Source organism: Helianthus annuus, chromosome 6 (assembly GCF_002127325.2).
Source record: "Helianthus annuus cultivar XRQ/B chromosome 6, HanXRQr2.0-SUNRISE, whole genome shotgun sequence".
In the NCBI taxonomy this organism is placed as follows: domain Eukaryota; kingdom Viridiplantae; phylum Streptophyta; class Magnoliopsida; order Asterales; family Asteraceae; genus Helianthus; species Helianthus annuus.
This window is the reverse complement of record NC_035438.2, coordinates 20106344-20109406: the sequence shown is the minus strand read 5'-3', so window position 1 is coordinate 20109406 and position 3063 is coordinate 20106344. Positions and strand designations below refer to the sequence as shown.

The 3063-nt window shown below is 34.0% G+C and overlaps 1 long non-coding RNA gene across 1 annotated transcript; it reads left to right on the top strand.

Annotated features, from left to right (window-relative positions):
- The first annotated feature begins 664 nt into the window (after window positions 1-664).
- LOC110864921 lies at window positions 665-3063 on the top strand. The gene is made up of 3 exons (XR_002550174.2): window positions 665-801; window positions 1680-1771; window positions 2920-3063. It is a non-coding gene; the product is annotated as an uncharacterized LOC110864921 (long non-coding RNA).

Sequence of the window (3063 nt, the reverse complement as noted above, 5' to 3'; positions counted from 1 at the left end):
AAATTTTATATCAACTTTTATTTTCAAAAATATCACTTTTCGAATATATCGTCTTGCACCTGTCAGTGTCAAGACTTATATCTATCATGTTAATCATTTTCCGAATTCGTTTCATAATATTCATGTTTGTTAAAGCGTTGTTTCTCACTAATATTGAATTTTAGTTTAACGCTTTTCTATTGAGCTCATGTCAATTCCAAGGAATTTACGTCCAAGGATTTATTCCCTTCCGTTGTCATTTCGGTAATGACTTCATCCACTTTGGTGACGTAACACAATTTAAATAATTGTGAATTCTTATCATGTTTGCCCGTTTAAATGTTTTTAGTGAAGATTCTTCACTTTTGTCAACCAGACCTTTCACAATCTCTTCGCTTTTAACTCATTTAATTAACTTAGCGAAACTCATCGCTTTTATACGAACTTTATCTCCCGTTATTATTTTACGCGGGAAGTTACAACCAGTTTCCTTGTTTTATACTATTGACCTGTAACACCCCAAAAAAAATATTTGCTAGACATAAGTTAAAATGTTATGATAAAAGGGTAGTAATTTAAGTTAATTAAGTGGTAAATATGGAGGGACTAAAGATGTAAATGCCCAAAAGTTTAGATAATAAAATGTTAAATGATTAAAACCCACACACACAACTCGTGTGTGGGGTTCTGGACGATCGACAGAGAGGAGCAAGGAGGGGTGAAACCCTAACTTCACAAAATCCACAAGAATTACTACAAATCTTAAGGAAATCGAAAGAATAATCATCAAATTCTAAGCTCCTACACCTGTTCTTTGAAGTGGTAAGTTCAATTTTGTGATTTTCTAAATTGTATGAAGTGGGTCTTAACCCAAGCATGAATGCATGGCATAGGATTCGTGAAATTTGGTTAGGATCAAGGATTAGGATAAGAATTATAGCAGAAATTATGTTTGAATTGGGATGGTTGTTGTGATTTTAGCAAAAACCCGCTTGTTAAGAAGCTAGTAATTGTAGGATGATGGAATGAGATCATATAACTAGAACTTTGATTATGAGCTTGATGTGATACATGAATGATGAATAAAATTTATGTAGGATGGAGTAGTTATGTAAATCCGAATAAATATGAATGTTGTATGATGATAAACTAATAAGAATGTGCCTTATAGTCTTGTACCGAATACCATGATTATGATGCTTACAAGGTGTTTGATGAAATGCCTAAGAGAACAAATTTGTGAAATTGTATGAAAGTTGTGGGTAGGTATGTATAGAAAGTGTTTATGGTGTAGTTGTTAACAAGATAATGTGTGAAGTATGCTTTAGATGGAGTCCATACGAAAATTCGGGTTTGAATGAATGATTTGGTAAAATCATGCATTAGGGACTTGTACTTTGTGTTTAAATGGTGTGATGCTCACCATGTATTTAATGCGCTTGATTTATAGTAATCAAAAGTGAATGTCTACGAATGTGAAACGAATAGTTTATTAATAAGTAATGATGTCGGAGTTATGTTGTGTACGTATCTATGATAATAAGTTTGACTAAATAAATGTTGAACAACGTGGTTGTCAGTTCATGTTTTATGAGTGATAAAGTTTGACTATTAAAAGTTTATGTAGCTAAGAGTTGAAAATGGATGCGATATGAATGATCATGCGTGCTAACTATGAAATGGGTATAATGATTTGAAAGGATAGGAAACCAAAATTTACATGGACTCAAGTATGGAAGGCTATCGGATTAAGAGGAAATGAGGAAGTTATGCACAAACTTGGACGCACGAGGTAAGTGATTTCCATAATCACTTCTTAGTTTGTTTAAGTAGTATAATGTTTAATTATTAAGTTCATATGAAGTTGAGGTCAAATCAATAGATTATTTTGATGAATGCATGAACGGGTCGAATAATTCGTAGATGAATAATAAGCCGATCATGTACAAGTTAAGAAATTCCTTAACTCGGATGTTGGATTTCAAGTCCACATGATAGAATGTTAATTTACAATCATGTAGGAAGAAACGTGACGTAAAACGGATGAAAAATGAGAGAGTTATGTCCGTTTCGGTAAGAATTAATGGTTAGGAAGAGTGCAGAGCTGACACGGCCGGGTGGTGAGATGACACGGCCGGGTGGTGAGATGACACGGCCGGGTGAAGGTTCTATGAAAAAAAATATTAGTTATGTGATTTATGCATCGTAGGCTTCGGTATATTATCCGTGGACTACGGTGGGCCTCCCAAACATGATTTCGAGTGTTCCCTTGACGATTATAAGTTGTACACCCAAGTCTAAGCCTCATGTAATTTATATAAGAGTATGATAGATGTATGTAATGATGACTAGGGTGGTGTGTTAATTAAGTTAAGAGAATAGGATGGTATGTAGGTATGAACAATTGGAGTCATGGTGAGTTTAAGTCATATAAACTAGTACGCGTGATGTGTATAGAAGATATATATATATACGTATGTACATAATTATGCGAAAGGCGTATATTGTGTTGTAGTTAAATAGATGCATATAAATGGTTGGCGACCTTTTTACGAAGATGTAGTACTTGAATATGTTGAGATTACGGGTTTGCTAACCAAGTTATTATCAAGTATGTTTGAAAGTGCAGGTTTATGAATGTCGGACTTTCGAAGTGTTGATATAGTAATGAAATGATTGAATGTTGGAAGGATAATCGGGTTGAAGTAACTTAAGCGGTTAGAATATGCTATGGACGTTTTAGTTTATACAATATTATATGTTTGGTCATCACCATCTACTAACAGGTTAGTTGTATGAGAGTATATGTCATACCCATTTAATTGGGTAATCGAATGCGTAAGAGAAATGAAAGTACGTACACGAATGGAACTAAAATGACGGTTTTATAAGCAAACAAGTATAATGACTAACTTTTTAAAGCTTTGTTGTTGAATGTAGGTGAACCCTCAATTTTGGCGACTTGGAGAATCGGAGCGAGCGCGTGTTCATGTTATGCGATACCAAACGCTTCCGCTAGTTTGTTCAAATGTTTTCGATCCAAAATTTGTTGTATTGGTTTTTAGTAGTATTTTTTTGAACGAA